We start from the raw sequence: 24,136 nt of genomic DNA on the forward strand, positions 1-24,136 counted from the left end.
GTCCATTTGTTTTTTCTTAAGTGTACTTACAAAATGATCACTCTCCAAGTTTCTTAGTACATTTACAACATTAATATGTGTGACCATTAATTAATTTGAGGGGAAAGAAATAACAGTAATTAGCATCTTCAGTCACAAATGGAGAAAATAATGCCTAAAGATACTCCTGAGGTCAGGAGTTCTTTATCCATAATTAAATGAACAGCATCTTCCAAATTCAATGAAAAGGGCATATTTTATTAATAGAAGACTTTAGCATGAATATTATAGTTGTGTGGCATCTTGACCCATTTCTGTCTCAGGAGCTCATTAGCTAGTTATAGTTGATATATCCCAGTTAGAACTGAAGTCAGGGAGATTTATTTTGTGAGTTTTATTTCCTAATCCAGCAGGGATCAGCAAACTATGACCTGCTGACTGTTTGGGGAAAAAAATCAGAAGAGGAAGAATGTGTCATGACACGTGGAAATTACATGGAATTCACATTTCAGTGTCCCTAAATTAAGTTTTATTGGAATACAGCCACACTTGCTTATCTGCATGTTGTTTCTGGCTGATTTCACACTGTAGTGGCAGAAGTGAGTAGTTGTGATGGACATGGAAAGCCTAAAATATTTACTATCTGGCCCTTTACTGAAAAAGTTGGCTGTCACTTAAAATACAGCACCTGCCTGCTCCAGTTTCCATCCCCACTTCTCCCATCTCTCAGTGCCTTGCTTATTGGTGCTATATATTCCAGGGGTGTTTGCCTTTTCATAAGGAGCTCTTTTTTTTAAATTAATTAATTATTTATTTTTGGCTGCATTGGGTCTTCGTTGCTGCATGCAGGCTTTCTCTAGTTGCGGCGAGCGGGGGCTACTCTTCGTTGCGGTGTGTGGGCTCCTCATTGCGGTGGCTTCTCTTGTTACGGAGCACGGGCTCTAGGCGTGCAGGCTTCAGTAGTTGTAGCATGCAGGCTCTAGAGTGCAGGCTCAATACTTGTGGTGCACGGGTTTAGTTGCTCTGCGGCATGTGGGATCTTCCCAGAGTAGGGCTTGAATCTGTGTCCCCTGCAGGGGCAGGCAGATTCTTACCCACTGTGCCACCAGGGAAGTCCTCATAAGGAACTCTTAAACATTAAAAAGGCTAGACCCAAATGAGTGAATGCACAGTGCTGGGATTGCAGGTACAGGTCAGGATGTCTGGATATATTTTGGCTAAAAGGTCACCTTGGCATCCTTTAATTCCACCATACAGTCACTTGTGTCAGCTACAAACATGATTCTGATTGGGAGCATTTGCTAGTTTCTTGACCTGCTGTTCTCTTCGTGATATACCAGGCCCTTCAGATCCTGAACTTAAAATTTCAAAACAACTTTCACAGGCAGAATGGTTGAGCAAGGTGGCAGGGCAGCTAGGCCTCAATCTGCCTTTCAAACATAGCTACAAAGGGCCCAAGTCCTTTGCTTGGTTCTGGGTTCTGTGGGCTTGAGGAGCGTGGCTTGGCTGCGTTGGATCATAATTTTCAATTTTATTAAAGTTTTTACTTTACCAAAACAAAATTTCATTTGGCCCATGAGCTCTTGGGCCACTGCTAATTCATATTCAGTTTAGCTTTGTTAGTACATTCGAGGGTGGATCTTGCTCGGCTGGAGTGCAGTGTAGTGTGTCTCCTATACGTTGGAAGCCTCTTAGACTTTCCTGTAACCTTGTTCCTCAAACTAGAGGTCACAAGCCATCCTTTGAGGGGCCTGCAGAGCTCATTTGCCTCCCCTTCCTCATATTTATGTCTGTAGTACTTTCTGTCGTTTGGCTTTCTCTGTCCACCTGGATAGAATCACAGGGCTCTAAGCCACAGGGCAGGCAACCACGACAGGGAGTTTTCTTTCCATTGGAGATTTTTAGAGATGAGCCCAGCTGAGAGACAGGGTTAGGCTGTCTTAAGAAAAGACACTCTTGGCTGTGCCTTGAGCTGGGTTCCTTTGCCATAACCAGTAAGAGAGAAAACAGGGCCTCTCAAACAACAACTTCATTAATTGACTTGCTAGTTGATGTTTGTAGAAGAAAAGCATGGGTTTCCATTTTCCCGTTTAATTATCCGTAATAGCACCCTCCCAACTGTGCCTAGGAAATGCATCTGACAGGGAGACATTGGTTTCATTTGGAAGAAAGCTGAGTTGACATGATAAAAAGTTTAAGTTGAGGAGAAGTAGGATTCTCATCGACCCTTTTTCTCTTCCTTCTCTTGCTTTGCAAAGTCTGTGAGACTTAAGTTATCTTTATAATGCTATAATTAGCAAAGTGACAATTTCTTATTTATCACAGATCCTAGAAATATGCAGGATTTTTGAGACATTGAACTGTTTTTAAAGCTTGTTTGCCCATTCTAATGACTTGCCAGTTTATTTTATTATTTCTCCATAAAATATTACTAAATTTAAATATGATGCTGTTTTATAATACTGCTGAGGGCTCTTACGGATATATGTTATTTTCTATTTCAGAATGTAATATTCAGATAGGATCATTTTTGACATTTCAGTAATGCAGTCAATTCTTAGCTCTAGGATACAAATTTAAAATAGATTAGAGGTAGGACTCCTAGTCTCATTTCTAAAACATTTGGCCTCATTTTCCTTGTGAAAACTAGGAAGGATAGGGAAGAAAGGTGAATAATAATAGCAGAGAAGCTTAAAACAAATAAAAAAGACCATAACCTTTATTGGCCTATGGCAGTAGAAATTTAATTCATAATTATTATGGGAGCTCTTACCATCCATACTTACTGTTTACTCAACTTCTGTCTTTGAGCTTCTGCACTCTTTTATTTCTAGAACTTTTTCTTCTTACTCAACTCTACCCCCTCCACTTAGTGCACACAGACGCTTCACTAAAGCCGAGGTTCTGCTGCTCTGCCCTGGCTACTTGCTTCTATTTCAAGGTGTCTCTACACCTGATTCAGTTCGTGGTTAGAAAAGCACGTGCTGGCGATGCCCAGATAACCAGTTTTCCTGCTTCTGGCTCTTGTGGCTTGGGGTTTGCCCTTTCCGCTTTGGAATTCATTCCACGATTCTCCTCCTCATGACTGCTAGGCCCCGGCTAGCCTATTTAGACACTATTATTAGGTACTGACTGCTGGCGGGTGACTACTTTTTCAATGAAGTCTCACGTGCTTGGCTTGGGTGGGTGTCACTTAAATCTATTAGGCTATCAGTTTCAGAATCCCCTGTGCAGCCTTTTAAAATTTGGATGAACGTACCCCTTCTCAGATCTTAGGAATAAGTTCTTAGAATGGGGTCTATATGCACGTATAATTTTTTAAATTGTCATAGGTATTTCTAAGGTACCTCTAGGGTTGAGAACCATGGACTTAAAACCTTGAAAGTCATCCTTCATACCCTGTTCTATGGCTGGAGGTAAACCCTAAAAACACTTCTCATCTGGGGGAGACATGAGACTTTTCTTTATTAATCTTGTGCTCTCACAATCACATAGACAACATAACCTTTACAAACCATAGTTAATCTGTCTTTTTGGCTTTCATGGACCAGGGAGAAATAAAACCAAGGGGAGATGTATTCTGGAGGGCAGTGACTTTCAGAGACAATGGAGCATGGTGGAGAGAGAGAGGGCCATTTGAACTGTTCCAGATTCACTTGGTGAAATGAAATTTCTGGGCTGTTTACCCCAGACCATGAAATAGCCAAAATTTATTTTTAAATGTCTGTGAATGTAGAGAGGGCACAAATGTGAAGGCCGATTCTAAGAGAAATCAGATATGGAGGAAAGCCGTTGATTAGTCTACTCTGGTTGTTAGCAGCATGAAGGGACTAAGAGAGACCATAAATGCTATACAAACTACAAAGGAGGTTGAGGTTTTTTTTTTCTTTTCCCTTCAACACAAATAAGCAAACAGAGAAATGCTTGCCTGAAAGTGAATGAGCAGTTGGGCACAACAACAAATGAACCAGCAATGCAGAAGGCAAACACTAGTGGCTCACCAGTGGGATAAATATGGGCAATAAGCTGAAAGACACGACTGCTTGGGGCACATGTGACAGGAACAGACAGCAGATGAGAATCACATGTAAATAGCAGAGGCAGCTGGAGTTCATAACCCCCTGTCTTCCCTGTTATTAGTTCACCCTCTCTTTCCCTATTATCTCTTCCTGAACAACCTCAGACATTTCCTCTGCACTTCGGACCCAGACATTTCCTCTGCACTCCGGACCCAGAGTCCCAGCTCCCTGACTGGTATTCCTGCTTGTGTCTCTATACATCAGTAATGTTTAAAACCAGCTCCGGCTCTTCCTCTGCCAAACCTAATCCACTCCCTCTCCTGCCACCAGCATCACCCTTGACACTTCACTCCCCCTCGCCCTCCAGCCCATCACAAATTCCTGTCAAGCTGCACCTCACGTGGATTCGCTTGTCTCCATCTCTGCTGCCACTATCCTGGTCCAAGATACGATCATCTCTTCCCCGGATGGTTATACTGTCCTCCTGCACTCATCCAACTTCTCCTTCAAGATCTGCTCTACCCTGCAGCCAGAGAGATCTTTTCTAAATTCAGTTTAATCTTTGTATAAGCAGTCTCTTTCCTTAGAAACCCTTCGATGGCCTTTTACTGCTGTAGGATAGAGAACAAATTCCTAAACCATACTTGTAAGTACTGGCATGATTGACATTGGCTGTCTTTACAACTTCAACATTTACTTCTCTCTCCTTTTGGCACTTCAGCCAAACCCTTCTGTCACGTGATGAGACGCGCACCCCAGGGACTTAGCACCTGTGGGTCCTCTACTTGGAACACTATCACTTTTCTCCCTCCATCACCACCCACCTACTCAGCTCCTTTTTCTCCTCCCAGGCTTTCAGATCTCAAGCGTCCATCACTCTCAAGAAAGCATCTCCCAAGCTCTCACTCTTCGTCAGATTTCTTTTCTGTATCCTTTTGCAGTCCTGAGTAGTCTTCCTATGGAACAGTGTTTCCCAACCTTGTTGCTATTCACATTCTGGACTAGAGAATTCTGTGTCGTGGGGAGCTGTTCTGTGCATTGTAAGTAGCATTCCTGACCTCTACCCCCTGTATGCAACTTGTAACAATTAAAAACATCTCCAGACATTGTCAAATACCTCCTGAGGAGCAAAGTTACCCCCTTTGAGAACCACAGCTTTAGAGCAGCTACCTCTACTTCAGTCTGTATGTATTGAATATGTTTTTCCTAAAAAAAATTGAATACTCCATGACATCATGAACTGTGTGTGTGTGTGTGTGTGTGTGTTTTGAATGAAAGAATGGAAAAAAACCCCAAAACACCATAGGGGAATAATGTCACTATTTGATTTTAGTCTCCAAAGTTCATTCTTTCTTTCTTCTCTAGAAGGAAATTTGAGAACTACATCCATAATATTATTGAATTTCAAATCAGCATAATCCTGATGTAGAGTTCACTAGAGAACATTAGTCATGGGGTACATGCTTCTGGTCCACTACTGGAAACCTCCAGATCATTAGGCTTCTTGAGGAAGAGGCTCAACTTCTCCATATCTAAACAAGCATTCTAAAAATTATACACCTTCTTCATCTAGCTATGTGGCAACTTGGTATTGTTAACTATTTGGGGGAAAACTATATAGTATAGCTAGAATTTAAGCTTGCAATGGAGCACAAAGCCTTTCTTTCTAGAGGAATGTACATAGAGGAATGTACTCTATACCTTCTGTGATATTTTCTATCAGCTTCAGGTAGCTGATGAAAAAGGTAGATATAAACACAGTAATAATAAGCAGAAAAGTAAATAAGAGTGGGTATACAGAGGAAGTAACACTTGATTCTAAATGGAAAGAAACATCGGGAATGTCTTTCTAGAAAAGGCGATATTTGAACTGCTTTGAAAGATGAGTAGGAATTTTCTAGGTAAAAAGACAAAACCTGCAAAGTTCTTGGGATTTAAAAGAGCACAGTGGAACACAGCATGTGGTCTCTAGAATGTTTGAAATGAAGCTGGAAAGGTTGGAAGAGGCTAGAACATGAAGAGCTTTAAATGCTGAGATAAGGAAGTTGGATTTATTTATAGCAAGCTATCCCAAGGATTTAAAAAAGGAAATGGTATGGTTGCATTCGTATTTTATTAGAAATCTCTGGCTGAATGTGGAAGATAACCTAGAATGTATGAGACTGCAAGTTTAGAGACCAGTCAGGGATCTGTTATACTAGTTTCCAGGAGAAATGAAGACAAACATGACTTAGGACAGTGACATAGGGGTGGGAGAAAGGGAATGATTTCCAAGCACAATAAGGAAGTAGAAGTGAAATGGTAGAGAGACCTTCAAGATGGCAGAGGAATAAGACGTGGAGATCACCTTCCTCCCCACAAATACATCAAAAGTACCTCTGCATGTGGAACAACTCCTACAGAACACCTACTGAATGCTGGCAGAAGACCTCAGACTTCCCAAAAGGCAAGAAACTCCCCACGTACCTGGGTAAGGCATAAGAAGAAAGAAAAACAGAGACAAAAGAATAGGGACCGGTGGGAGCTGGGAGCTGAGGCTCGGGCTTCGGTCGGATCCCAGGGAGAGGACTGGGGTTGGCTACGTGAACACAGCCTGAAGGGGCCGGTGTGCCGCAGCTAGCCAGGAGGGAGTCTGGGAAAAAGTCTGGACCTGCCAAAGAGGCAAGAAACCATTGTTTCGGGGTGTGCGAGGAGAGAGGATTCAGAGCACCGCCTAAACGAGCTCCAGAGACGGGCGCAAACCGTGGCTATCGGCGGGGACCCCAGAGACGGGCATGAGATGCTAAGGCTGCTGCTGCAGCCACCAAGAAGCCTGTATGCGAGCACAGGTTAGTATCCACACCCCCCTTCCGGGGAGCCTGTGCAGCCCGCCACTGCCAGGGTCCCGTGATCCAGGGACAACTTCCCCGGGAGAACGCACGGCGCGTCTCAGGCTGGTGCAACGTCATGCCGGCCTCTGCCGCCGCAGGCTCGCCCCGCATCCGTACCCCTCCCTCCCCTGGCCTGAGTGAGCCAGAGACCCCTAATCAGCTACTCCTTTAACCCTGTCCTGTCTGGACGAAAAACAGATGCCCTAAGGGGACCTACACGCAGAGGCGGATCCAAATCCAAAGCTGAACACCAGGAGCTGTGCGAACAAAGAACAGAAAGGGAAATCTCTCCCAGCAGCCTCAGGAGCAGTGGATTAAAGCTCCACAATCAACTTGATGTGCCCTGCATCTCTGGAGTACCTGAATACACAATGAATCATCCCAAAATTGAGGCGGTGGACATTGGGAGCAACTGTAGACTTGGGGTTTGCTCTCTGCATCTAATTTGTTTCTGGTTTTATGTTTATCTTAGTTTAGTATTTAGAGTTAATTATCATTGGTATATTTGTTTATTGATTTGGTTGCTCTCCCTTTTTTTTATATATAGATATATATATATATTTTTTCCTTTTCCTCTTTTTGTGAGTGTGTATGTGTATGCTTCTTTGTGTGATTCTGTCTGTATAGCTTTGCTTTTACCATTTGTCCTAGGGTTCTGTATGTCCTTTTTTTTTTTCTTTTTTTAAAAAATTTTTTACCATCCTTATTGGAGTATAATTGCTTTACAATGGTGTTAGTTTCCACTTTATAACAAAGTGAATCAGTTGTACATACACATATGTCCCCATATCTCTTCCCTCTTGCATCTGCCTCCCTCCCACTCTCCCTATCCCACCCCTCTAGTTGGTAACAAAGCACCGAGCTGATCTCCATGTGCTATGCAGCTGCTTACCACTACCTCTTTTACATTTGGTAGTGTATATATGTCCATGCGACTCTCTCACTTCGTCCCAGCTTACCCTTCCCCCTCTCCGTATCCTCAAGTCCATTCTCTAGTAGGTCTGCATCTTTATTCCCGTCTTGCCCCTAGATTCATCTGATCATTTTTTTTTCTTTTTCTTTTAGATTCCATATATATGTGTTAGGATACGGTATTTGTTTTTCTTTTTCTGACTTACTTCACTCTGTATGACAGTCTTTAGGTCCATCCACCTCACTACAAATAATTCAGTTTCGTTCCTTTTTATGAATGAATAATATTCCATTGTATATATATGCCACATCTTCTTTATCCATTCATCTGTTGATGGACACTTAGGTTACTTCCATGTCCTGGCTATTGTAAAAAGAGCTGCAATGAACATTGTGGTATGTTCTTTATGAATTATGGTTTTCTCAGGGTATATGCCCAGTAGTGGGATTGCTTGGTCATATGGTAGTTCTATTTTTAGTTTTTTAAGGAACCTCCATACTGTTCTCCATAGTGGTGGTATCAATTTACATTCCCACCAACAGTGAAAGAGGGTTGCCTTATCTCTCCACCCTCTCCAGCATTTATTGTTTGTAGATTGTTTTCATGATGGCCATCTGACGGGTGTGAGATGATATCTCATTGTAGTTTTTTTTGTTTGTTTGTTTGTTTGTTTTGTGGAACGCAGGCCTCTCACTGTCGTGGTCTCTTCCGTTGCGGAGCACAGACTCCAGACACGCAGGCCCAGCGGCCATGGCCCACGGGCCCAGCCGCTCCGCGGCATGTGGGATCCGCCCGGACCAGGGCACGAACCCGCGTCCCCCGCATCGGCAGGCGGACTCCCAACGACTGTGCCACCAGGGAAGCCCCTCATTGTAGTTTTGATTTGCATTTCTCTAATGATTAATGATGTTGAGCATTCTTTCATGCGTTTCTTACCAATCTGTATATCTTCTTTGGAGAAATGTCTATTTAGGTCTTCTGCCCATTTTTAGATTGGGTTGTTTGTTTTTTTTATATTGAGCTGCATGAGTTCCTTGTATGTTTTGGAGATTAATCCTTTGTCAGTTGCTTCATTTGCAAATATTTTCTCCCATTCTGAGGGTCGTCTTTTTGTCTTGCTTATGGTTTCCTTGGCTGTGCAAAAGCTTTTAAACTTCATTAGGTCCCATTTGTTTATTTTTGTTTTTATTTCCATTTCTCTAGGAGGTGGGTCAAAAAGGATCTTGCTGTGATTTATGTCATAGAGTGTTCTGCCTATGTTTTCCTCTTAGAGTTTTATAGTATCTGGCAATACATTTAGGTCTTTAATCCATTTTGAGTTTACTTTTGAGTATGGTGTTAGGGAGTGTTCTAATTTCATTCTTTTACATGTACCTGTCCAATTTTCCCAGCACCAATTATTGAAGAGGCTGTCTTTTCTCCACTCTATATTCTTGCCTCCTTTATCAAAGATAAGGTGACCATATGTGCGTGGGTTTATCTTTGGGCTTTCTATCCTGTTCCATTGATCTGTATTTTTGTGCCAGTACCATACTGTCTTGATTACTGTAGCTTTGTGGTGTAGTCTGAAGTCAGGGAACCTGATTCCTCCAGCTAGGTTTTTCGTTCTCAAGATTGCTTAGGCTATTTGGGGTCTTTTGTGTTTCCATACGAATTGTGAAGTTTTTTGTTCTAGTTCTGTGAAAAATGCTATTGGTAGTTTGATAGGGATTGCATTGAATGCTTTGGGTAATATTCACAATGTTGATTCTTCCAATCCAAGAACATGGTATATCACTCCATCTATTTGTATCACCTTTAATTTCTTTCATCAGTGTTTTTTAATTTTCTGCATACAGGTCTTTTGTCTCCTTAGGTAGGTTTATTCCTAGGTATTTTATTCTTTTGGTTGCAGTGGTAAGTGGGAGTGTTTTCTTAATTTCACTTTCAGATTTTTCATCATCAGTGTATAGGAATGCCAGAGATTTCTGTGCATTAATTTTGTATCCTGCTACTTTACCAAATTCATTGATTAGCTCTAGTAGTTTTCTGGTAGCATCTTTAGGATTCTCTATGTATAGTATCATGTCATCTGCAAAGAGTGACAGCTTTACTTCTTCTTTTCTGATTTGGATTCCTTTTATTTCTTTGTCTTATCTGATTGCTGTGGCTAAAACTTCCAAAACTATGTTGAATAATAGTGGTGAGAGTGGGCAACCTTGTCTTGTTCCTCATCTTAGTGGAAATGCTTTCAGTTTTTGACCACTGAGAACGATGTTGGCTGTGGTTTTGTCATATATGGCCTTTATTATGTTGAGATAAGTTCCCTCAATGCCTACTTTCTGGAGGGTTTTTATCATAAATGGGTGTTGAATTTTGTCGAAAGCTTTCTCTGCATCTGTTGAGATGATCTATGGTTTTTCTTCTTCAGTTAGTTAATATGGTGTATCACGTTGATTGATTTGTGTATATTGAAGAATCCATGCATTCCTGGGATAAACCTCACTTGATCATGGTGTATGATCCTTTTATTGTGCTGTTGGATTCTGTTTGCTAGTATTTTGTTGAGGATTTTTGCATCTATGTTCATCAGTGATATTGACCTGTAGTTTTCTTTCTTTTTGACACCTTTGTCTGGTTTTGGTATCAGGGTGATGGTGGCCTTGTAGAATGAGTTTGGGAGTGTTCCTTCCTCTGCTATTTTTTGGAAGAGTTCGAGAAGGATAGGTGTTAGCTCTTCTCTAAATGTTTGATAGAATTCACCTGTGAAGCCATCTGGTGCTGGGCTTTTGTTTGTTGGAGGATTTTTACTCACAGTTTCAACTTCAGTGCTTGTGATTGGTCTGTTCATATTTTCTGTTTCTTCCTGGTTCATTCTTGGAAGGTTGTGCATTTCTAAGAATTTGTCCTTTTCTTCCAGGTTGTCCATTTAATTGGCATATAGTTGCTTGTAGTAATCTCTCATGATCCTCTGTATTTCTGCAGTGTCAGTTGTTACTTCTACTTTTTCATTTCTAATTCTACTGATTTGAGTCTTCTCCCTTTTTTTCTTGATAAGTCTGGCTAACGGTTTATCTTCTCAAAGAACCAGCTTTTAGTTTTATTGATCTTTGCTTTCGTTTCCTTCATTTCTTTTTCATTTATTTCTGATCTGATCTTTATAATTTTTTTCCTTCTGCTAACTTTGAGGGTTTTCTGTTCTTTCTCTAATTGCTTTAGGTGTAAGGTTAGGTTGTTTATTTGAGTTGTTTCTTAAGGTAGGATTGTATAGCTATAAACATCCCTCTTAGAACTGCTTTTGCTGCATCCCATAGGTTTTGGGTCATTCTGTTTTCATTGTCATTTGTTTCTAGGTATTTTTTGATTTCCTCTTTGATTTTTTCAGTGATCTCTTGGTTATTAAGTAGTATGTTGTTTAGCCTCCATGTGTTTGTTTTTCTTTCAGACTTTTTCCTGTTATTGATATCTAGTCTCATAGTGTTGTGGTCGGAAAAGATACTTGATACAATTTCAATTTTCTTAAATTTACCAAGGCTTGATTTGTTACCCAAGATATGATCTATACTGAAGAATGTTCCATGAGCAATTGAGAAGAATGTGTATTCTGTTGTTTTTGGATGGAATGTCTTATAAATATCAATTAAGTCCATCTTGTTTAATGTATCATTTAAAGCTTGTGTTTCCTTATTTTCATTTTGGATGATCTGTCCATTGGTGAAAGTGGGGTGTTAAATTCCCCGTCTATGATTGTTACTGTCGATTTCCCCTTTTATGGCTGTTAGTATTTGCCTTATGTATTGATGTGCTCCTATGTTGGGTGCATAAATATTTACCATTGTTATATATTCTTCTTGGATTGATTCTCTTGATCATTTTATAGTGTCCTTCTTTGTCTCTTGTAATAGTCTCTGTTTTAAAGTCTATTTTGTCTGATACGAGAATTGCTACTCCAGCTTTCTTTTGATTTCCATTTGCATGGAATGTTTTTTTCTGTCCCCTCACTTTCAGTGTGTATGTGTCCCTAGGTCTGAAATGGCTCTCTTGTAGACAGCATATATACAGGTCTTATGTTTGTATGCATTCAGCCAGTCTGTGTCTTTTGGTTGGAGCATTTAATCCATTTACATTTAAGGTAATTATCGATATGTATGTTCCTATTACCATTTTCTTAATTGTTTTGGGTTTATTATTGTAGGTCTTTTCCTTCTCTTGTGTTTTCTGTCTAGAGATGTTCCTTTAGCATTTGTTGTAAAGCTGGATTGGTGGTGCTGAATTCTCTTAGCTTTTGCTTGTCTGTAAAGCTTTTTATTCCTCCGTCAAATCTTAATGAGATCCTTGCTGGGTAGAGTAATCTTGGTTGTAGGTTTTTCTCTTTCATCACTTTAAATATGTCTTGCCACTCCCTTTTGGCTTGCAGAGTTTCTGCTGGAGGATCAGCTGTTAAGCTTATGGGGATTCCCTTATGTGTTACTTGTTGTTTTTCCCTTGATGCTTTTAATATTTGTTCTTTGTATTGAATTTTTGATAGTTTGATTAATATGTGTCTTGGCCTGTTTCTCCTTGTATTTATCCTGTATGGGACTCTCTGTGCTTCCTGGACTTGATTAACTATTTCCTTTCCCATATTAGGTAAGTTTTCAACTATAATCTCTTCAAATATTTTCTCAGACCCTTTCTTTTTCTCTTCTTCTTCTGGGACCCCTATAATTTGATTGTTGGTGCGTTTAATGTTGTCCCAGAGGTCTCTGAGACTGTCCTCAATCCTCTTCAGTCTTTTGTCTTTCTTCTGCTCTGCAGTAGTTATTTCCACTATCTTATCTTCCAGGTCACTTATCCGTTCTTCTGCCTCAGTTATTATGCTACTGATCCGTTCTAGAGGTTTTTACATTTCATTTATTGTGTTGTTCATCATTTTTTGTTTGCTCTTTAGTTCTTCTAGGTCCTTATTAAACATTTCTTGTGTTTTCTCTATTCTATTTCCAAGATTTTGGATCATCTTTACCATCATTATTCTGAATTCTTTTTCAGGTAGACTGCCTATTTCCTCTTCATTTATCTGGTCTGGTGGGGTTTTGCCTTGCTCCTTCATCTGCTGTGTGTTTCTCTGTCTTCTCATTTTGCTTCACTTACTGTGTTTGGGGTCTCTTTTTTGTAGGCTGCAGGTTCATAGTTTCCATTGTTTTTGGTGTCTGTCCCCAGTGGCTAAGGTTGGTTCAGTGGGTTGTGTAGGCTTCCTGGTGGAGGGGACTAGTGCCTGTGTTCTGGTGAATGAGGCTGGGTATTGTCTTTCTGGTGAGGAGGTCCACATGTGGTGTGTTTTGAGGTGTCTGTGGCCTCATTATGATTTTAGGCAGCCTCTCTGCTAATGGATGGGGTTGTGTTCCTGTCTTACTAGTTGTTTGGCATAGGGTGTCCTGCACTGTCGCTTGCTGGTCATTGAGTGAAGCTGGGTGTTGGTGTTGAGATGAATATCTCTGGGAGATTTTCACCGTTTGATATTACGTGGAGCTGGGAGGTCTCTTGTGGACCAGTGTCCTGAAGTTGGCTCTCCCACCTCAGAAGCACAGCACTGACTCCTGGCTGCAGCACCAAGAGCCTTTCATCCACATGGCTCAGAATAAAACGGAGAAACGAAAGAAAGAAAGAAGATAAAATAAAATAATGTAAAATAAAATAAAGTTATTAAAATAAAAAATAATTGTTAAAAAAAAGTTTTTAAGTAATAAAAAAAAAAGGACAGAGAGAACTCTAGGACAAATGGTAAAAGCAAAGCTATACAGACAAAAATCACACACAGAAGCATACACATACACACTCACAAAAAGAGGAAAAGGGAAAAAATATATACATATATCGTTGCTCCCAAAGTCCACCTCCTCAATTTCGGATGATTCATTGTCTATTCATGTATTCCACAGATGCAGGCACATCAAGTTGATTGTGGAGATTTAGTCCGCTGCTCCTGAGGCTGCTGGCAGAGATTTCCCTTTCTGTTCTTTGTTCGCACAGCTCCTGGGGTTCAGCTTTGGATTTGGACCCGCCTCTGCGTGTAGGTCACCTGAGCATGTCTGGTCTTTGCTCAGACAGGATGGGGTTAAAGGAGCAGCTGATTCTGGGGCTCTGACTCGCTCAGGCAATGGGGAGGGAGGGTTACGGATGCGGGATGAGCTTGTGGCAGCAGAGGCCACCGTGACTTTGCACCAACCTGAGGCGCGCTGTGCGTTCTACCGGGGAAGTTGTCCTTGGATCATGGGACCCTGGCACTGGCGGGCTGCACAGGCTCCCGGGAGGGAGTTGTGGATAGTGACCTGTGCTCGCACACAGGCTTCTTGGTGGCGGCAACAGCACCCTTAGCATCTCATGCCCGTCTCTGGGGTCCGCGCTGATAGCCGCAGCTCGTGCCCGTCTCTGAAGCTCCTTTAAGCAGCGCTCTTAATCCCCTCTCCTCGCGCACCAGGAAACAAAGAGGGAAGAAAAAGTCTCTTGCCTCTTCGGCAGCTCCAGACCTTTTCCCGGACTCCCTCCCGGCTAGCTGTGGCGCTAGTCTTCAGGCTATGTTCATGCCACCAACCCCAGTCCTCTCCTTGGCATCCGACTGAAGCCCGAGCCTCAGTTCCTAGCCCCGACCCGTCCCAGCAGGTGAGCAGAGCAGCCTCTTGGGCTGGTGAGTGCCGGTTGGCCCTAATCCTCTGTGCGGGAATCTCTCCACTTTGCCCTCTGCACCCCTGTTGCTGCACTCTTCTCTGTGGCTCCGAAGCTTCCCGCTCTGCCACCCGCAGTCTCTACCCATGAAGGGGCTTCCTAGTGTGTGGAAACCTCTCCTCCTTCACAGCTCCCTCCCACTGGTGCAGGTTCCATCCCTATTCTTTGTCTCTGTTTTTTCTTTCTTCTTTTACCCTACCCAGGTACGTGGGGAGTTTCTTGCCTTTTGGGAGGTCTGAGGTCTTCTGCCAGCATTCAGTAGGTGTTCTATAGGAGTTGTTCCACATGTATATCTATTTCTGATGTAATTTTTGGGAGGAAGGTGATCTGCACGTCTTAGTCTTCCGCCATCTTGAAGCTCCCCTGCTCTTCTTTTTTTCTTTTGTGGTACGTGGGCCTCTCACTGTTGTGGCCTCTCCCGTTGCAGACCATAGGCTCCCAAACGAGGCCACCATCACTCTGATACCAAAACCAGACAAAGATGTCACAAAGAAAAAAACTAGAGGCAAATAACACTGATGAACATTGATGCAAAAATCCTCAACAAAATACTAGCAAACAGAATCCAACAGCACAATAGTAGGATCATACATCATGATCAAGTGGGGTTTATCCCAGGAATGGAAGGATTCTTCAGTATACGCAAATCAATCAATGTGATAAACCATATTAACAAATTGAAGGAGAAAAACCATCTGATCATCTCAATAGATGCAGAAAAAGCTTTCAACAAAATTCAACACCCATTTATGATAAAAACCCTCCAGAAAGTAGGCATAGAGGGAACTTACCTCAACATAATAAAGGCCATATATGACAAACCCACAGCCAACATAATTCTCAGTGGTGAAAAACTGAAACCATTTCCTCTAAGATCAGGAACACAGCAAGGTTGTCCACTCATGACAGTTATTTAACATAGTTTTGGAAGTTTTAGCCACAGCAATCAGATAAGACAAAGAAATAAAAGGAATCCAAATTGGAAAAGAAGTAAAGCTGTTACTGTTTGCAGATGACATGATACTATACATAGAGAATCCTAAAGATGCCAGCAGAAAACTACTAGATCTAATCAATGAATTTGGTAAAGTAGCAGGATACACCATCAATGCGCAGAAATCTCTTGCATTCCTATACACTAATGATGAAAAAATCTGAAAGAGAAATTAAGGGAACACTCCCATTTACCATTGCAACCAAAAGAATAAAATATCTAGGAATAAACCTACCTAAGGAGACAAAAGACCTGTATGCGGAAAACTATAAGACTCTGATGAAAGAAATTAAAAATTATACAAACAAATGGAGAGATATACCATGTTCTTGGCTTGGAAGAATCAACATTGTGAAAATGACTCTACTACCCAAAGCTATCTACAGATTCATTGCAATCCCTATCAAACTACCAATGGCATTTTTCACAGAACTAGAACAAAAAATTTCACAATTTGTATAGAAACACAAAAAACGCCGAATAGCCAAAGTAATCTTGAGAAAGAAAAACCTAGCTGGAAGAATCAGGCTCCCTGACTTCAGACTATACTACAGAGCTACAGTAATCAAGATAGTATGGTACTGGCACAAAAACATAAATATAGATCAATGGAACAGGATAGAAAGCCCAGAGATAGACCCACGCTCGTATGGTCACCTTATCTTTGATAAAGCAGGCAAGAATATACAGTGGAGCAAAGACAGCCTCTTCAATAAGTGGTGCTGGGAAAACTGGACAACCACATGTAACAGAATGATATTAGAACACTCCTTAACACCATACTCAAAAATAAACTCAAAATGTATTAAAGACCTAAATGTAAGGCCAGACACTATAATACTTTTAGATGAAAACATAGGCAGAACACTCTATGACATAAATCACAGCAAAATCCTTTTTGACCCACATCCTAGAGAAGTGGAAATAAAAACCAAAATAAACAAATGGGACGTAATGAAACTTAAAAGCTGTATTAGCACAGCAAAGGAAACCATAAACAAGATGAAAAGACAACCCTCAGAATGGGAGAAAATATTTGAAAATGAAGTAACTGACAAAGGATTAATCTCCATAATTTACAAGCAGTTCATGCAGTTCAATATCAAAAGAACAAATAACCCAATCCAAAAATGGGCAGAAGACCTAAGTAGACATTTCTCCAAAGAATATATACAGATTGCCAACAAACGCATGAAAAGATGCTCAACATCTCTAATCATTAGAGAAATGCAAATCAAAACTACAATGAGGTATCACCTCACACAGATGGTCAGAATGTCCATCTTCAAAAACTCTACAAGCAATAAATGCTGGAGAGGGTGTGGAGAAAAGGGAACCCTCTTGCACTGTTGGTGAGAATGTAAATTGTTACAGCCACTATGGAGAACAGTATGGAGGTTCCTTAAAAAACTAAAAATAGAACTACCATATGACCCGGTAATTACAGTGCTGGGCATATATCCTGAGAAAACCATAATTCAAAAAGAGTCATGTACCACAGTGTTCATTGCAGCACTACTTACAATAGCCAGGACATGGAAGCAACCTAATTGTCCATCGACACTTAGGAGATCAGCTTGGTGTTTTGTGACCACCTAGATGGGTGGGATAGGGAGGGTGGGAGGAAGACACAAGAGAGAGGAGGTATGGGGATATATGTATATGTATAGCTTATTCACTTTGTTATATAGCAGAAACTAACACACCATTGTAAAGCAATTTTACTCCAATTAAGATGTTAAAAAAAAAAGAAATGGTATTGGCAGTGGTGAAAGAGAGAAAGAAGAGTCTAGGATGACTCTCAAGATTGTAATGTGATTTTCTGCGTGCTTTTTGAAGCCATTAACAAAGAGAGGGTATTTTGAAGGAATAGGTTTGGATGGACAAAGGTGAGTTTGGTTTTGGACATGCTGAGATTAAATCATCCATGAACCCTAGCTGGAGAATCCTGGAGTGGTGCTCAGAAGAGAGGTCAGAGCTAGAGATAGATTTGAGTTACCACGATGGGGTATTCACTGATGCTGTGGGAATGAAATAGGTATTCCAGAGAAAGGATGTGAAGAAGAGGGGCAGACTTACTGTGTACCACTGAGGAATAATTTAGATAAGAAAACGCTTGTTCTAAGTCTTTATCCAAAACTTGAATCACCTGAAGGATTTATATTTTAAGATACAGGAAGGGAAAGTAATCTAATTATTTTGATGTCCATTTGCTCTGATTTATTTATTCTGCTGGTATCAGGAGAACTGATGTTGAAATGCCTTAAAATAAGTTCTATCTATTTACAGCTCTCTGTGAGTCTGGAAGTCACAAAATCTTTGTAAATTTTCCAAGTCTTTGAGAACAGCCTTCATGATATGTGCTTTCAGACCACAGGCATATGGTGAGAGTTTGCTTGCCTTCCAAAAGCAGACGTTGAGAAACAGGAGAGTTTGGTTATAGTTTAGACAGTTTTTGAACTGATTTAGCAGTAATGGGTCAACTCTGTTTTAATGACTATATTTTATTTTCTTGAGAACATACACTGTGGATGTTCTCATGGATTTCCATATATATATTTCAGAATTTTAAAAATTTTATCTGGCATGTAGTCCATTCATATTCATGACTAGACATGTGAATATGGTCATTTTAATGATATAAAGCAAAAACACTGTATGTAATTGTCTTGTAGTTGACGAGCTCAAGTTCTAGCCTATTTTTTATTTATTTATTTTTTTTGCGGTACGCGGGCCTCTCACTGCTGTGGCCTCTCCTGTTGCGGAGCATAGCCTCCGGACGCGCAGGCTCAGCGGCCATGGCTCATGGGCCTAGATGCTCTGCGGCATGTGGGATCTCCCTGGACCGGGGCACGAACCCGTGTCCCCTGCATCAGCAGGCGGACTCTCAACCACTGTGCCACCAGGGAAGCCCTAGCCTATTTTTTAATTGAAATAGATTTGACATACAACATTGTATAAATTTAAGGTGTATATGTTTTTTGATACATTTGTATATTGTAGTATGACTGCTATTGTAGTGATAATTAGCACCTCTATCACATCACATGAATTGTCTTTTTTTAGTGGTTAGACTCATTAAGTTCTAGTCTCTTAGCAAGTTTGATGGTTGTAATACAATGTTGTTATCGATATTCAAGCCTGTTTTCTTCTTATATTGGGTTACTATAAAAATGTGTCTGCCAAAACCACTTGTAAACAAGTAGGTAATATGAACAGATTCTCATGTGAATTGATCTGAATGTTTACCAGCAAATAGATACATTTTGTTCTTATAAGACAAATAAACAACTTTTTCGTATTCGTAGTGATATTTTAAGTTGGTAGATAAAATAGGGGAGATAATACAACAAAATCTTCTGTCAGTTTTAATAATAGCAAATGGGGTTTTTGTTGCTCTGTTTGTTTTTATGGTGCCCTTTTGGAAAAAGGCATTTTCTGAGGCCAGAAAAAAAGTGATTTTTGAGAGGCCATACAAAATGTTATTTCAAATTTAAACATAATTGAAATATATTAGCAAAAACTTACTCATATCAGAAATGAATTCAGGAACTCATTGAATGACAAAATTGTTTCTACCTAAGAAGAACAGAATCAGAACTTAGCAGTAGATTTCTAGACACTATTTTCAAAATAATTTTTTGTGTGCAATGAGAAATTAGCAGGCATATATGTTTTATATAGTTATGGTACCTTTTCCTGTAAATAGTGTATTCTTGAAGAATTGAATTTAACTTGAATTTTTAATAGATTTTATTGAATAGAATAAATAATAAAATATTATTTATTAGACTAATAATAGAATAAATAGAATAAACTAATACTAATAAAGTTTACCCAAAGACACAGAGCCAGTAAGCAAAACTCAGATCATAAAGATCATAAAGACTTCAGAGCTTACCTATTTAAAAAATTTTTATTTTATATTGGAATATAGTTGATTTACAATGTTGTGTTAGTTTCAGATGTACATATATCTATTCTTTCAGATATACATATATCTATTCTTTTTCAGATTCTTTTCCAATATAGGTTATTACAGAGTATTGAGTATAGTTCCCTGTGCTATTCAGTAGGTCCTTGTGGATTATCTATTTTATTATATATAGTAGCATGTATGTGAATCCCAACCTCCTAGTTTATCCTCCCCCGTCTTTCCCCTGTGGTAACCATAAGTTTGTTTTCTATGTTGTGAGTCTATTTCTGTTTTGTAAATAAGTTCATTTGTATCATTTTTTAGATTCCACATGGCATTTGTCTTTCTCTGTCTGACTTACTTCACTTAGTGTGATAATCTCTAGGTCCATCCATGTTGCTGCAAATGGCATCATTCCATTCTTTTTATGGCTGAGTAATATTCCATTGCATATATGTACCACTTCTCCTTAACAGCTTACATATTTAATTACCACCCTATGTTTGATATTCCTGTTTCTTGGAGTGTGGGTAGAGAACTCTGAGCTTCCTGTCAATTTCTTGCTCCCTTTCTTGTAGGGCTCTCTTCCATCTTTGCAAAGTGATCCGATAGAAGTAAATGAATGGGAAGTATGGAAATGTCATTGGCTTAAATGTAAATTAATAGAATATACAAATTGAAGGTACAAATGGTAGAAGTACCAGAAAGTTATATACTATTGCTTTCTTTGTGAGTTTACCCTTTGTGTGATTAGGTCTTGCAAATTGGTGGCACCAATTTCATGAGATTGAGGAGTAATAAAAGGTCTGTTGATTTTTATCTTTATCCACCTTAGTGTGAGTTTCAAATCCTTTGTTATTTATTTATTTTTATGAAGGTACAATTTACATAGAGTGAAACGCATGAATATTAATTGTACAGTGCAGTGTGTTTGACAAATGCATACACCCATGTAATCTATGCCTTTTTCAAGATGTAGAAGTTTTCATTCTCCCCAGAGAGTTGTCTCTTGCCCTTTCCCAGTCAATCCCCACACCTCCCTCTCAGAGTTCTATCACTGTAGATTAGTTTTGTCTGTTCTAGAACTCCATATAAATGGAATCATGCAGTGTGTTCTCTTTTGTATCTGGCTTCTTTAATATATACTGTATAATCTTTGAGATTCATATTGACTGTGTGAATCACCACTTTTCCCCTTCTATTTCTGAGTGGTATTTCATTGTAAGAATATTATTATAATTTGTTTATTCATTTTCCTGTTGGATGGATATTTGTGTTGTTCTCCTTTTTGATTATTATAAATCAAGTTGCTGTGAACATTCTTTTTTGTTTTTCGACTTGAAAGCATTTTATTAAACATTTTTGGATGTCGCTTCCTACTTTTAAGTATAAGAAAGGCATTTCAATATAAACAAATATACAATGAAGTCATCTTCCTTTATGTGAAGAAATATGAATGAACTTTGCATTAATATTTAAAGGCAAAGTAGTTCATTGCCCAAACTTTAAATATCTCAAGAGCACAACAGATTCTGAACACACTAAGATCATGTTGCTACTTCAGTATTCTTGGGAATGGTGAGTGATTAGTTGGTCTGTGGTTTAGGATTGGTTTCCATTCTTGTTTCTTGAGCTTCTTCTACCTCTGAAAGCTTTTTATCGTTTTCCAGTGTTTGTTGAAGTTCATGGATGGTGCTAAGAAGAACGTGAAACTGTTTCCTTCTCAATTCCAGCTTATCTTCAATACTTCATTTAATATGTGAAAGATACTCTAATTCCTTTCCCAGAGCCTGTAGTTCCTTTAATGTCTCATGCGTGTCTGGATGACACAGAATCACTTTTGCCAGTGCATCATGTTCTTGGCTATCTTTTTGCATTCATTTTGCTTGAAGAATTTGCTTTTTGCACTCAGCGATTTTTTCATGTGCTCCAGCAATGCTACCTTCTATTTCCTTGTAAATTTTTTCATAATTTTCCATTTCTCTGAGATTCATATCATATACCAGCAAACTTTTGCCCATTGAAAATTCACATTGGGACAGTGCGCTCAGCATACATTGGTACTGGCTGTATCCCTCTTCCTGGGATCCAGAGTTGTGCCACTTAATGAAACTTTTCGCTAGCAGATTAATTTTCCCATCATCTCCAGTGCCATCTCCATCAATGAGGAGACGCTTCCGTATGACTTCGTTATCAGTCACGGCTCCCACGTGCGCGGTGGCGGTGGCCACTGTGAACATTCTTATACAAGTTTTTTTTTGCAATCAAATGTTTTTCTTTCACCTACGATTAGAATTGCTTGGTCATAGGGCAGATGTGTTTTTAACTTTCATAAGATGCTGCCAAACCATTTTCCAAAGTGGTTGTTATTGTATTTTATATTCCCATTTTATATTCCCATTAGCAATGTATGGAAATTCCCCTTGCTCTAAATCCGCTCCACATTTGGTATTGTCAGTCTTTTTAATTTTAACAATTTTAGAAGGTATCTTTTTATAATTTTAATCTTTTCAACCTTTCTGTGAGATTAGAGTTTTAAACTGTTCTGTATTGTAAAAGCAATATATTTTACAGAGTTTGGAAAAGACTGAAAATTTTAAGTAATAGTGTAAAAATTACCTATAAGTCCGCAATTTAGTTTTCTAAACATTTAGTAGAAAATTATTTTCATATATATAAATTATAATCTTATACTCTTTTGTTATTAAATATGCCCCCAAACCTTGAATTTTATGACATAATATTATTATACTATAGAGTATATTATAATTCATTTTACCATTTGTCAAGTTTTTGGGATGTGGATTGCCCCTAATTTTGTCCCGATATAAATAATACTGTGTGTGAAACATTCTTTTTTTTTTTTTTTTACATTTTTTTTAAACATCTTTATTGGAGTATACTTGCTTTACAATATTATGTTAGTTTCTGCTGTATAACAAAGTGAATCAGCTATATGTATACATATAACCCCATATCCCCTCCCTCTTGCATCTCCCTCCCTCCCACCCTCCCTGTCCCACCCCTCTAGGTGGTCACAAAGCACCGAGCTGATCTCCCTGTGCTATGCGGCTGCTTCCCACTAGCTATTTATTTTACATTTGGTAGTGTATATATGTCCATGCCACTCTCTCACTTCGTCCCAGATTACCCTTCTCCCTCCCCGTGTCCTCAAGGCCATTCTCTACGTCTGCGTCTTTATTCCTGTCCTGCCCCTAGGTTCATCGGAACCTTTTTTTTTTTTTTTTTAGAGTCCATATATATGTGTTAGCATATGGTATTTGTTTTGCTCTTTCTGACTTACTTCACTCTGTATGATAGACTCTAGTTCCATCCACCTCACTACAAATAACTCAATTTCGTTTCTTTTTATGGCTAATATTCCACTGTATATATGTGCCATATCTTTATCCATTCATCTGTCAGTAGACACTTAGGTTGCTTCCATGTCCTGGCTATTGTAAATAGAGCTGCAATGAACATTGTGGTACATGACTCTTTGAATTATGGTTTTCTCAGGGTATATGCCCAGTAGTGAGATTGCTGGGTCATATGGTAGTTCTATTTTTAGTTTTTTAAGGAACCTCCATACTGTTCTCCATAGTGGCTGTATCAACTTACATTCCCACCAACAGTGCAAGAGGGTTCCCTTTTCTCCGCACCCTCTCCAGCATTTATTGTTTGTAGATTTTTTAAAGATGGCCATTCTGACAGGTGTGAGGTGATACCTCATTGTAGTTTTGATTTGCATTTCTCTAATGATTAGTGACGTTGAGCATCCTTTCATGTGTTTGTTGGCAATCTGTATATATTCTTTGGAGAAATGTCTATTTAGGTCTTCTGCCCATTTTTGGATTTGAAACATTCTTATAACTAAATCTTGTGTGTGATTCAGATTACTTCCTTGGGGCAACTTCCTGCCAGATCACAGTGTTGTCTCATTGTCTCATTTCCAGCCTTTGTAGCTCATTGTATTTAACAGAAATTCCAGAATAATGTAAAATCCCACGGTTGCCATCAGGCATCCTTATCATTTGCCTACTTAAGAAGAATTCCTTCCTCACCACTATAGATGTTCTTTCTGTGAGGAAGTGATGCTCATGAATGTTGCTTTCCACATTAATTTCAGTTGTGATAAGTGTTCCACTCATGGAGGCACTCTGTGTGATGAGCATAGAACATGGAAACTTACCCAGTTTGGGTAGTTCTATGAAACTCCTGTGTCTACCGCCTGGTGTGTTACAGTGAAGACACTTAAAAAAACCCTATATTGTGTGAAAAGTCAGTGAAAGTAAGACCTGAGGAATGAGTTGATGTGAGCCAAGTTGATGTGAGTTGATGTGAAGTATTTAAAATTTTGATAGATACTTCAAAACTGCTTAATCAAAGGCTTCATCATTTTATATTTCTATCAGCATGAAAGGGTCCATTTTCTAGCATTCTAACCAGTAATTGATGTTATCAATGTTTTTAACTTTTTGAATCTAATGGATTAAAAATGATATATTTTAAATTTATATTTCCCAGTTACTTGTGAGAGTGAGTACTTTTTTCTCATTTTTATTTCAATTTGTATTTCTGCTTTGAATTTCCTGTTCACAGCAGGGCTGTGATTTTCCATTTCATATGTGTCTTTATATTTCAGTGGAGGTTAGTAAAGGTTGCTTCAGGAGCTGCTATCCAATGCTATTTTAAATGACAGCTTTAAAAGTTGGATTTTGAAAGTGATAGGGGCAAGGTTGAGTGATACCATTATATAATGTC

General features: G+C 39.4%; 1 protein-coding gene and 1 pseudogene across 1 annotated transcript in view; one reads left to right on the forward strand and one right to left on the reverse strand.

The window, feature by feature from the left end:
* The window catches only part of GPR158 (G protein-coupled receptor 158), a 323,743-nt gene that overhangs the window by 185,795 nt on the left and 113,812 nt on the right, over window positions 1–24,136 (forward strand). The gene's annotated exons all lie outside the window — the stretch shown is intronic.
* LOC132421196 (THO complex subunit 7 homolog pseudogene) lies at window positions 20,959–21,612 on the reverse strand (annotated as a pseudogene).

The sequence above is a fragment of the Delphinus delphis genome, chromosome 2 (genome assembly GCF_949987515.2).
Source record: "Delphinus delphis chromosome 2, mDelDel1.2, whole genome shotgun sequence".
NCBI lineage: Eukaryota > Metazoa > Chordata > Mammalia > Artiodactyla > Delphinidae > Delphinus > Delphinus delphis.